Here is a 13880-nt window from a genome sequence, read left to right on the forward strand (position 1 = left end):
GCTCTTCCTCTTCATCATCTCCTGCACGCTCCAATCTCCTCCAAGGCCAAACCCTATATTTAAAATCATAAAAATAAGAAAATATATTTATTTATAAAGTAAAATATATTGACACTTTTTGAAATTAAGAAAAACTACACGAATAATTTCTATTTTTTTATAAAATTATAGTTACACATTTTGAAGGGTATTATGTGTAAGTTTTGTTTTTAAATAAGGAGTGTAGTTATAACGATAATTCAAATGATGTAACTGTAATTTTGTTAAAAGAAATAAAATATTTATACATTTCGACCTAATTTCGGGAGATGTTAATGTAATTTATCCTTATTTATATGATACTTACCGAAAAAAAAAAGGTTCCATGACTTGGATTCAAATCCTCGGTGTGGATGTTACGTAAATAATTATTATTACTCGCTTTAGTAATAATTATTATAAGTAATTATATATTTAATAGGGATAATTATATTTTTCTTTTATAATTTGGTATAATTACACGTAAATTCTCTATAGTTTAAAAAATTACATCTAGTACCCTGAAGTTTGCTTTCGTCTATTAAATAAGTCCTTTCGTTAGTCAAAATTCACTGAATATGTTGATATTAACAAAAGATTCAATAAAAAAAATTTATATCTACCCCCGATTGACTTATCACTAATTTATAGTAGGTCAAATAAATCTTTTTATGATTAAATTACCCTCATACGTCTTCATATATTAATGCATGTGATGGGTATATCTTCATTGTTATAAGGGTAGTTTAGTTCGAAAAAAAATATTTAATCTCTAATAAGTTAGTTGTAAGTCAATTAAGGGTAAATATCAATTTTCATTCAATTTTCTTGTTAATATCAGCAAATTTAACGAATTTTAACTAATGAGGTGGCTTATTTACTAGACGGAAGCAAATCTTAAAAGTATTAGATATAAATTTTTTAAATTGCAAAAATCAAGAAAAGGAAAGTTTAATTATTTTTATTTAATATTAATTAAAAAATTATAATGGATTCACTAAACAAAATGAATTGACAGTAGCGCGTGGCGAGAGGTATATGAAACAAAGATCCAAAATATAAGGTTGACAATCGCGTACACCTACAAATGACAACGACCTCACCCCCCCACCCCCATCATACATATACATATACACACACACACACATTATCTCCAAAGGATTGATATTCAGACAAACACACACATTCCCATACATGGGCTTGAGAGGAAACGTTTATTGACGTAATTAATTATTGATATTAAAAAAAAAAGAAAAAAAAATATAAAGAAATGGGGTCACGTGAGAAGCCTCGAAAAGTCAAACCCCCCAGGCCCAGAAACAACGCTTGCGCCGTGTTGGTGCTCTCGCTTTCTCTCTCCTCTCTCTATCTCTCTCTCACACACACGTACATACATATGACATGCAAAGTCAAAATATATACAACTGTGCATGTGTGTGTATATATATATATGTCTGAATCTGGAATCAAGTTGAGGATTTTGGTGGATGGGAGGAGGAGTGTGGAGACAACATGAATCCTAGGAATGAGCTGGATTAGACTCATGTGTGAGCCTATTGGCAACCCAAGATCTTGTATCACGAAAATAACTCAATAATTATAAAAATTATTAATGTTAAGTAATTTTTCATTGTTAATTTATATTATTTAATAAATTGTAATAGTAAATTATTTAAAGTATAATAATAAATTGTAATAGTAAATTATTTAAAATATAATAATAAATTGTTTAAAATATATATTAAATAATATAAATTAACAACGAGAATTTTATTTGTCAATCAGCTCGATGCTGATTTTATCATTATATCTTTTTATAACTATAGAGTTATTTTTTTTGTAGTATCCGTCTTGTAGTGAGCAACCATCATCTCATTTTTTTTTTAATCGTTTTAATTCACACTACATATATACTAGCTACAACATTGTATTAACAACCTTAAAAGTTCAAGGTTTAATTTCCTCTGGTCAAAATTAATTTGGCTTGAGACTTGGACGTTGCTCTATTGCTCAATGAATTGTTTGTTTTGATGTTTTCATATGGTATACATGGGTCTTGGTCTAAGAAGGCTTCTTATTACGGAAATGAGGTATTGGGATTTATAAATACTGAAATTTTCACTATAGAAAATGTGGAATTTTTAACAGCTTTTTTGTAACGGTCAAAAGCCGTTGCAATACACACGGACTTTGTAAGGAAATTGTAATGGATTAAACATGCTGACATCATTTAGAGGATAAAAAATATGAATTTTTTGTAAAGGCCAAAACCGTTATAACAACCGTTATAAAATTGGTGTATGCCTAAAACCGTTACAATTTGTAGGCTGTTACTATTTTGGGTGGTTTTTGTAACGGTTACTATTTTATAACGCATAATTTTCCAGATAATAAGCCGCTACAATGGCAGTGACAAAAATCATTCCAAAGTTCACGAAAGACGATTTTACAAGAACAATCACATTAGGGATGATTTTTTTGTTAGTGGCCGTTATAAAGGCCGTTACAAATAAATGGCTATATTTTCTAACGGCTAGTTTTCAACGGCTATCTTGGGCGTCCAAAGACCGTTACAAAAAAAATCTTATATATATTTAATTCATTTTATTTGTTGTAAAAAATTTTATACTAACCACAAACACTCTCAACACTCTGATTTTTCATAAATTTACATTTGATTAGCTTGTAGATTATTATTAGAATTTTGAATGGTCAACTAGTGATGATCATCACTTAAGTTGGTTGACCAGGTAATATAGACTAATTTAATACTTTATTGTGTTTAGTTAAATTAATTATAGTTTACTTATTTTAGTTTCATAATTTTTTATTAATCTTATATCATATTAATTATATGTATTCTCCTAAATAGTGTACGTAGTACTGTAATATTTATAAATATGTAGGTTGTCAAATTAGAAAATTAATATATATATGTGTGTGTGTGAATACAGTAATATATATTTATATCATCATGTTACGAGAATTGAGGAGATGTATGTATAATAAGAACCTTCCCACGGTGGGCAGGTCTGACACCAGAGTTTGAGGATACTCAAAATTTTCACAGAATGGGCAAAGAGTCAATATGAACATATGGATGGAAATAAAATTAGGTGTCCTTGCCAAAATGTAAAAAACCACAAAATTCAAAACACCGATGATGTCAGTTATCACTTGTGTATACAAGGGTATATGCTAGAATATTATAATTGGACTTCTCATGGCGAGGATAGGGTGAAGGAGTACTTTGACGCTGTGACTGTCCCTCCAGTGCCAAAGGAACAAACCCCAGTTGCCCATGCCGGGAGCAACGGATGGTTATTGATGCAGTCAGGCCAAATTATTTATCTTTTTCTCACGATGTTGTGCCTAATGATGGTACGAGGTCCTGCCCTGTTGATGTCGGTCCTTCTTCATATTGTTTTGGCGGTAGCCCTTATGATTATGAGTCAGGGTTGGCAGACCGTTTCTACAATGTAGTGCATGCTGCCAACCATTCATTATGGAACGGTTGCACCCAATCTCAATTGGTAGCTGTTGCTGAGTTGGTGGATATCAAGGTGGACGACCATATATTTGAGCAATCATATGATCAAATATCCCAATGGGCTAATAAAATATTGCCCCTAGGTCACACCCTGCTGAGAGATTACTACAGCACGAAAAAATTGACAAAGAATTTGGGTTTACCCATTGAGAAGATCAATGCATGTAAGAATGGTTGTATGTTGTACTGGAAGGACGACGCCGATTTGGAGTACTGCAAGTTTTGTAGGGATGCATGCCGACTCGAGGGCGAGACCCACACAACAAGAAGTCCCCGTATGCCGTCCTTAGATACCTGCCGCTTACTCTCCGTATGTAGAGATTGTATTCTTTGGGAAAACTACCAAGCACATGACGTGGCATGCCACACATCAGACGGAGGAGGGGTCAATATTTCATCTATTTGATGCCAAGGCTTGGAAGCATTTTGACTAGATGTATCCCGATTTTGCAGAAGAGCCGCGTAATGTTCAGCTGGGCTTTTACACAGACAGTTTTGCGCCTCACGGTCAGTACGGTCGTACTTATTCATGTTCGCCTGTTATCATTACATCATACAAATTTCCCCGTGGTATGTGCACGAGTTCTGAATACATGTTCCTGACAATGTTGATCCTTGGCCATTCTAATCCGAAGCGTCTGATCAATGTGTACTTGGAACTGTTGATTGAAGAGCTACTACAGTTGTGGCATGTAGGTGTTCTAACGTACGACAATGCCATAGATAATACATTCATCATGCCGGCGGCATTGATGTGGACAGTGAAAGACCTACCCGCTTATGGGATGGCGTATGGGTGGAGTACCGCCGGTATTATGGGTTACCCGATTTATATGGATGACACACGGACATTTCATCTACAACACGGTAGGAAGGCGTGCTACTTTGACTACCACAGACAGTTTCTCCCAGAGCACCATCCCTACAGAAGGAACAAGAAGCCTTCACGAAAAATCATGTCGAACTTAAAGTTGCACGTTCGAGGCGACAAGAGACCCGACAAGGACAGGCCATGGGATATGCCATAGTCTATATAATGCAAAAGTACTAACAGCGTGTGATAAATTAGAGTAATGATTCTCCGTCTAACGTCGTCCACTATAATGGCAGCGATGGTGCTCGGTGGTCGATCAACATGCTCAAAGTGGCGCAAGTTCCACTCTCTCCAAATATGATAGACACATGCAGCGAATAGTGCACGGTAGGATAAATTGATGATATGTTTTCCTCTCCACTTCCTAGTAGCCCACTCCACGTCTAAGGCCAGTCTCGGTTCGGCCATGTGAATCGAACATCCTATCTCACAGCTTTGAGGCATTGTCTAGCATAACGACATTGGAAAGATAAGTGTGTATGTGATTCTATTGCGCCTTCATCACAAAGAACATAGGTGCCAAGATAAGACAACCACGATTTATCTATCGTGGATAGTTTCCCTAATATAGCGAGCCATAGTATGAATATATGTCTAGGGATTTTCAGGGAGCCCGAGAGTAATGAAGTCCAGCCTACCTTGGGTCCCGGCGGGTGTAATATATGATATAGCGATGCAACAGTGATTTCTTTGTCAATTTTTCAGATATCGTACTGGTGGGACTGTGACGACGATGTTCAAGCTCGTCAAGTTGCGGGCGAAGAAGTTCCAGCTGAAGCGATTCGCTGACGCACGAAATTAGTTGGTCCGACCATTGTGGCTGGCCAAGGAGGTCTGGCGCCAGCTCCTCGAATTTTGATCGAGCCCAGAGTTCCAAGCACAGTCGACCAAGAATAAGGTCAACTAGGCCACCAACCCGGAAGCACCTGCGACCATCTACAATTGGGGGTCGTCATCCGTTGGGGCGAACAACCGGAAGATGGTAAGCATTTAAAATCATATTAGTAATTTTATTTAATTTTTTTTATTTCTAATCATATTTATATTGATTTTTGAATATGAGACGCAACTTGGACGCCCCGTCACTCAAATTGAGATGTTCGACGAGGTGTATAAAAAGGAGGATGGCCAGTGGAGCGGCCCGAGGACGGAGGAGGTCGCGGTAAGTAATTAAAAAATTTGACGTAATTTATTGTTTCAATTTTATATTTTTTTAATCTAATTATTTAACATGTTCGCAAGAGATGTTTTTGAGGATGATGGAGGAACGTCAGAGACAACAGAATAATAATGAATAGCCTCTATTGTCCTCTCAAGGCTCTGTGGCCCCAGACGAGCAGCAAGTCTATATGTCAGCAATGGGTGGCCGAAAGAGGGGCCGAGTATTGGGTCGCGGCTCCGAGGTCCACCACTCAATTGCTGGACCATCTCAGGCGACCCAGTTGATTGCTCCATCGCCCTCGCCACCACAGCTGCAGCGCCCCGACATAGATGATCGGGTGTTGGCACTCAAGGGCCCGATTATCTAGCACCCAAGCTTCCAACTGATCCCTAGACACCTGGCGACGACGCTACTGTTGGGGATAATAATTTAGATTAGAATTTTTTTTGATATTTTGTAAAAATACAATTTTGTATAATATTTTAATTTTGTAATTAAATTATTCTTTTTCTATTATGTGTGTTTTATATAAATTTATTTACTTATTTTTACAAAAGCAATTTATATATATTAAATAAAATAAATTTTAAAATATTATTAAATAAATTTAATAAAATTAAATAAGATAAATATTAAAATATATTATAAAATAATAAATTCTGTAACTCCATTTGTAGCGACTTTTGTAATACACCAATAAAATATTAAATCGTCAGGCGTTACAAATAATGTGCCAAAAATAGTTACAAATTAAAATCGGGCCGTTCCCAAAACCATTACAAAATGAGTGAAAAATAGTTACAAATGCAGTGACAAAAATAAATACAAATATAATAAAAAATAGTTACAAAATGCATTACAAAAATCGTTCCAAATATCTGATAAAATCATACCTAAATATGTAACAAAGACCGTTACAATAATATTTATACCAAATCCAACCTATCAGTTACAAAAGCCGTTCCAACTTAATTTTTTTTTTCATATTATTAGTTTTGTAATGGCTACAATAGACCGTCACAATAGCCATTACAATTTGTAATGACTTTTTGACAAGTTGTTACAAATGCTTTGTAATACCTCATTTAGCCGTGGTAGGCCTAGTCGTTACAAAAGCCGTTTAAAAAAAATGCTACAAAATTAAAAAAAATACCATTCCAAATAAAATAATTTTTTTAGTAGTATCGTCGTTTGAAATAAATATTGGAACGCTTGCCAACCAAAAAATTATAAAAGCCATAATCTTGTAAACTAGTCGAGTCAAGAGATTTTTCTTATAAGATTTTTTAAGCTCTTTAAACTTATCATCCAATAGATAAATACACTTTCACAATTATTATTTCAATTTTGTCATTCTATAATTGACATTTTTTCCCCCTAAAATAAAATATCAATTTATACAATTTTAAATTACAATATTCTAACAATTTTTCTTTATCATTATTACAATATAAATAATTTATTATGCCAACCACTTTAACATCCCATAAAACTCTGATATCTTGTTTATCTAAACACTTTAAGTGCATATTATTAAAATAATATTCAGCATTTTCAAATGATGAAACTATCTTATAAAATTTTAAATAAAATTAGTTAAGTTCTATCCTAAATCAAACATTATATACGAATTAATCAACTACAATTCATAATACACCTATATAAAATAACAAACTCTACGTTTTCGATCTAATTCAAATTAATGATATTTTATTAAAAAAAATACTGATTTAACAATCAGATTGTCCTAACTTTGATCATAATTTAATCTAATTTATTAAGAAATTACCCGACAATATTCAAGGGACAATAAGACATAATTGAAGTCATCAATCACGAGATAAAATTAATAGTATTAATTAATTAGGATTAAAGTTAATTAATATTACTTGGGATCTTAAAATTTAGGGTTGAGAATCGCTTATGACTTGTAATAATAAAAATAAAAAATAATAATAAATAGAGCAATAAATTTAATATTTGGGAAGCACGAAGCATGTTATAATTGATAAGATGCATCTTGATATTACAAGGAGAGATGTGCTCGAGGAGAAGGCGTTGAATATGAGACATTTTTGCAAAATTTCATGCTTCTTTAATTATAGGGATAATTACACTCCTTTTTCGTTAAATTTAATATAATTATTTTTTATGATTTAAAAAATTATATCTATTATTCGTAAAGTTTGCTTTCGTCTAACAAATAAATATTTTCATTAGTCAAAATTTACTGAATTTGCTCATATTAACAAAAAAAAATGAATGAAAATTGATATATACCCTCGATTTACTTATTACATAATTATTGCAGGTTAAATATTTTTCTTTTTCCCGACTAAACTACTCTTATAATGGTAAAGATATACCTCTCCACATGCATTAATGCATGAAGACGTATAAGGGTAATTTAGTTATAAATAAAAGATTTATTTGACCTGTAATAAATCAGTATTTAGTCAATTGGGGGTTATTATAGGTTTCTTTCTAATTTTTTTCTTTATTAATATCAGCAAATTCAGTGAATCTTGATTAACGGAGGAACTTATTTGTTAGATGGAAGCAAACGTCTGAAGTGCTATATGTAAGTTCTCAAACCACAAGTAGCTTACAAGTAATTACATCAAATCTAAGAGGTGAAGAGTGTAATTATCTCTTCATTATAAATCAACATGAGCCCAAGAAATCCAAAATCAATAAATCAATAAAATTGAGTATTTAAATTTTAGAAAATTCTCATTAATCTTCATTTGACTCAATCATTGAAAATATTGCTCGCTGGATTAATTTGTGATTTCTGTATTCATCGGATCAATTAGGTGGACCAATAGTCTTAGCGTCCTTCTCATCTTTGAATCTTCTCCAACATGTTCCTTTCAACGTATTTTTCATTTGTAATTGTTTCTAGTAGTAGTAGTTAACCTATCACCTGTCTTACGATCGTCCAAATAATCATAAATTAGTTATAATTTTAATAATTATCGCATTCAAAATTTTCGTGGGAACGATATTTATTATACTACTTGATAGCTAGTGCACTTAGTATTAATTAATATTAATTCATTCATACTTTTCACATATAATAGAAATGGAGTCAGAGACATATGCATATGAATGGGAGAACAAGATCCAAGAATTGGAGAGATGTCTGGGGTCAAAAAAGTCAACCCTAGATATTAGGGTTACCGTTAATGTAGAAATTTCCAACCCATTTCTGAAATTATTTCTTAATTAAAAAAAAACCCTAATTAAAAAATTAAATTAATTTTGCATGGGAACACACACACAGAAACTCATGGGGGATTGGGATTTGTTAATTGTGGTACTTAATTTTAGGTCAACACACATTACACCAAAACAACATTGTGTTTTGTGATAATTTGGTATCCTAAGCTTTTTACCTTAGGACAAAAATTGTTTCATATAACTTTTTAACAAAGAAAATTACATTCCATTTAATAATAAAAAAAAAACAGAGTTGTTAGTGGTCACAAACTCGAAATTTAACAAAAAAAAAAAAAAAGTGTAAGAACAAATATTAATAGTAATCTCTGTATTTTCCATGTTAAAATTAGATATTCGTATTCGTCCTATTATTCCACTTTAGATTATACTTAACCAAATATTTTGAAAATTTATCGTGTAATTTTTTTTTATATTACAATTAATTTGAATTTAAGAAGAATTTAACCAAGGGTTGAAATTTTTTTAAAATTCGCATTGTAAATCTTTTGTTCTCTGTAAAACGACAAATACGCAGCATGAGGAGGGTGTTTGCGCAAAACTTCATCATTAAATAGAGAGTGTGTTTGTAATGGTAACGCAAAATCAAAAGATGTATTTGTAATTTCACAAAAGGTAAGAGGTATTTTTGTAATAAGACCTAACCTTAAGAAATGTCACTTTAATGTAGGTAAAAAGACAAAAAAAATTTCTTGGCCCAAATGATTTTCTATTGGGCTACCACACCATATTGTTAGGCCCAAAATGTAAATGGGCCTCAATCAATTTGTTCCCAACCCAAAGTTCTGCATTATAAAATTGTTTTGTAATATGGCCCAACCCATTATTCATGGCAGTATAAATAATACAGATAAAATTGCACTTTTAGTCCTATAAGATAGAGTAGTCGATATTTTGAATCCTCGACAAGATTAAAAAATCTCTACACATCTGATCCTAACTCCAAGGGAATATCATATACAAAATTTGCTAAAACCCTATACATTGAAGATGGGACAAACGTTGAGGGGGTGTTTGTAAGTGTTTAAAATAAGCGCTTGTCAACATATTGTTGAAAATAAGTTGATAATTATTTTTTTATTTTATAACTTTTGCTTTTAAACTGTTTAAATTAAATTAATAAAAAGTTATAAATAATACGCTACCAACTTTTACAATTTATTAATAAAATTGTAAATATTAAATTATTTCTACAAACACTTTAAATTTTAATTTCTTTTTTCACAATTAACTTTAGTTTTCAAACCTTCTGAATATTATTGCCGCCTAACTTAAAAATTTCTCTACAATTCATTGACTGATGATCTTTTCTAAAATTTTGAAAAAAGTTCTTTTTTTTTTCAAAATTATAAGAGGATAAAAAAAAATGTGATGAATAAAGATAATAAATAATATATGACAGTCACAACATGTAATAATTAAAAAAAATAAATCGTTGAATAGTAAATCAACAAAACTAAATTGTTGCTCTAAATTTCTTATATTAAAATTTCAAAAGCATAAGATGTAAAATAAAGATACTATTTCTAATATATTTTCAACAATATATTGATATTAAGTATTTACAAACACTCCCTTATTATTTGTTCTGTCTTAAAATTGATACCCATCATAAAATTGTGACTGGAATTTGATCATTTTTTGCTACTTGGACTTAATTTTAGTAACTCTCCGTCGATGTTGCACTACTTTAAAGTAAAAATTGCCAACAACGTAAAAGGTGGTGGCAATAAGACAAGATGCGAGGACATGAGAGAGATGATACATATAGATGCATGCAATTTGTGTGTGTGTGTGACTTAAAAGAGAAGGGGGTGAGGCAGCATCTTAATTTTTTTATTTTTGTCAAAATACCTATTACTTCCTTTTAAATTCTTAATTACTATAATTACTTCTAAATATTTATAAAATTTCAATTTGCTCCATTCAAGTTAAATACAAAATTTGAATCTATAATTTATTTACTAGTTAAGTAAAATTTATGAATATTCACCAATTAATTCCACAATTATGTATTAAAAATTTGTAGATGTTACAGCATTAGAAAGCAAGGCCCTAAGACAAGAATACTCTTATCCTACAGAGGATGCTCTGGATTTGGTTAAAAAATGTAGAAAATTCCAAACCAACATCATACGCGTCTTTGTTGCACTCATACAACCAATACAAAGTCCTTGTCTTTTTGACTAATGAGGAATGGACATAGTAGGAAATTCCCTCGTGCGCTAGGACAACGAAAATATTTGATTGTTGTATTAGATTACTTCTCCAAGTGGGTGGAGGTAGAAGCGTTAAGCAAAATCTCAAAAAATTAAGTTATAAGGTTCGTTTGGAGAAACATTATTTGTTGATTAGGCATCCCGAGGCATTCGTAATGGACAATGGCATGCAATTCCAAGGAGTGAAATTTTGACAATAGTGTAAGGAGTTGAAGATTAGGCAATATTACACATCTGTCGGTACACCTCAATCAAATGTTAAATGGAGGTAACCAATAGAACTATCCTCCAGAATTTGAAAAGTAAGTTGGAAGAAGCAAACGGTAATTGGGTAGAGGAGCTCCCAAGGGTCCTATGGGCATATAGAACAATGCCGCGAAGAAGCACGAGAGAATCTCCCTTCAATTTGGTCTATGGAACATAAGCAATCGTCCCGGTAGAAATAGGAGAGGAATCACCTAAAGTGCAGTAATATGAGCCAACCAACAATGACATTGAAAGATGCATGGACTTGGACATCTATAGGAAATCAGAAACAATAATGCAAGAACAAAGTCTTATAAAGCAATGATAGCAAAAGCATATAACTCAAAAGTTCAAAATCGTGGATTCTAGGTTGAAGACTTGATACTAAGAAGAGCTGACTCAATAAGGAATTTGGAAAAACTAGATGCAAATTGGAAAGACTCATATCAAGTGATCGAAGTTGTAGGCAGTGGAACCTATCGACTGCAAAAAATAGAAGCAAAGAAGTTCCATGCACCTGGAACATCGTTAACCTAAAAAAATACTTTGTTTGAGACTTTGTAAATATTGGCTATTGAGAGTTAGAGTAATAAAATATTGGCAAATTTATCTTCTTTTATTTCCTAACTAGTATATCTAGTTCGAGCAAAAACATAAGCTCTCGCGACGAACATTGACACATGAAACTTTCTTGAGGCGAATAAAAGAAATGCCCTAAAGTTAAACTACGATCGAGCTTCCTTGAGGCCAATAATAGAATGCCCCGAAGCTTAAAAATTATCAAGCTCACAAGAGGCAAATAATATAATGCCCCGGAGCTAAAGACAACCAAAAGTTAGATATGAATACAATGCGCAAGAAATTACCAAATGATAAATAATCACACAAGTGGGAGGAAAAAATAAAAGGTGATACAATGAAGTAAACCATAAACAGAATAAAAAATAACATTAAATGAATGATAAAACCTCGAAATGAGTTCAAAGACAGCGAGACAAAACAAATTTAAGTGTTCGACAAAACATAAGGAGCTACATAAAGACCCTAAGCTTTGTCAACTTCAGAAGTTGGAACCTCAGAACCATTGACTTGAGCATTGCCAAGAGCAGTTACATAAACCACCTCAACCTCCTCATCTTCATCCACTTCATCATCTGCACCTTCGGATCAAGAAACATGAAATTCTCGCAATCAAAGCGACTATAACACCTAAGGATGGCACAACACTGCCTAATCATATGATCATAAATCTTATTCGCCTTGCCTAGGGCTACTTGGTGAAACTCATTAGAAGTTTCATACTTCTCCTTAAATCACTCCAGATGCAGTCCAAATAATTCCAGCTTCTGACTTCAAAAGTGTCTGGTCCAAAGCAACTACTTTATGAAAACTATCCTTCCACTTGACTTGTTTAGCAGAAGTAACCTTGAAGTCTTCGCAACATCAACTTAAATCTTTTCTAGCGTCACCAAGAGCATCATTCAACCGCTTCAGCTCCTTCTCATAATGGTCAAAGTGTTGGTCAACGACCTTAGAGAGCTTAGTTACCTAACAAACAGGAACAAGAAAATATCAAAAGAAAACAACAAAGGAGTTAAAGAAGAAAATACAAAAAAAAAACGTAAAAGCCTACCCTAGTAACCCCGCCATGAAGTAGCCTAGTAAGGGTATTGTTCGAAAGAGCATTGACGCAAGTCATGTCATAAGCACTTACAACGCTCCTCGACCTCTCGTAAGCAAGTTCGAAGTTGGAAACATCCCAAAATGAGGATGCCCCATCCAGGTGATTAGTCCCATAGGTCAAAGGCCCTTTGCCAGCACTACCTCCAAGATGGAAAGCAGTGCGCTCCTCCCCCCTACCCGTGTTGCCATGACCCTCCTTGGAATGAGGAGGAGGGGAACAATGCTGATCGCCTTCCCCTCTCCTCAAGGGGAGAGGAGGATTACAGGACCTTTGAGCATTCTTCCTTTCACGAGCACTCTCCCTCTCACGATTTGTCTTGTATCGCTAGATGTCTTGAAAGGTCATCTTTTTTCCTGCAAAAGAGATAATGGAAAAAACATGAAGCGACAAAAAAAAGAATAAGACCAAAAGAAAAGATAAGGCAAGACAAAAATAATAACGCAATACCAGCAAAAACTAAAGATTTGACATCAAGAAGTTGGTCAAACAATCCTGCACCAGTAAATTAAACTATTGATGTAAAAGTTATATTATATTAAACTATTGATGTAAAAGTTTGTTTGAATTCGATTTGTTACACTTAACAAATCAAAGTTTAACGAAAAATTTTGTTCGATAAGCTTTCCAGCTTGAATTAAGCTTGATTCGATTAGTACAAAAATAATAAAATATACATAAAAAATTAAATTATTCGAGCTCGACTATCTAATTAAAACTCATTTGAGTTCGATTAGAAATAACCAAACAAAATCCAAACATAGTTTTTCAAGTTTGAAATTAATTCAAACAAGTTTGAACAATGATGGTCCGCCTTGACTCGATTTGTCTACAACCCTGAGATTCACAAAGAGTGTGGACGTAATTTAATCCTAAAAAGAGTAAATAAA

This window comes from Sesamum indicum, linkage group LG4 (genome assembly GCF_000512975.1).
Source record: "Sesamum indicum cultivar Zhongzhi No. 13 linkage group LG4, S_indicum_v1.0, whole genome shotgun sequence".
Lineage (NCBI taxonomy): Eukaryota > Viridiplantae > Streptophyta > Magnoliopsida > Lamiales > Pedaliaceae > Sesamum > Sesamum indicum.